This window comes from Cynoglossus semilaevis, chromosome 8 (genome assembly GCF_000523025.1).
Source record: "Cynoglossus semilaevis isolate Cse_v1.0 chromosome 8, Cse_v1.0, whole genome shotgun sequence".
NCBI lineage: Eukaryota > Metazoa > Chordata > Actinopteri > Pleuronectiformes > Cynoglossidae > Cynoglossus > Cynoglossus semilaevis.
This window is the reverse complement of record NC_024314.1, coordinates 19062465-19062818: the sequence shown is the minus strand read 5'-3', so window position 1 is coordinate 19062818 and position 354 is coordinate 19062465.

The following is a 354-nucleotide window of genomic DNA, read 5'->3' as shown; positions in this document are numbered from 1 at the left end:
AGAGTGTGCACACATTATGGCACACAAAGCTACAGGCGCTATCACTCATTACCAGACTCACAGTAGAGTACACAGGAGTTCACAGTATTACTTCACGCTGTACTCAAGGACACTGGTGCCAGTTTGTTTTTTTCTCTTTATTCTCTCACATTGAGTGGAGTGAGAAGTGACAAAAACACAACGGGAAAACCTGGGTCTACATCAGACCAAATGTGTTGTTGTCACTCTGATGTTAGCAGACGAGTAGAACGTCAGTGGAACGTCAGTAGAACGTCAGTAGAACGTCAGTAGAACGACCGTAGAACGTCAGTAGAACGTCAGTAGAACGTCAGTAGAACATTCGCAAAGTATTAA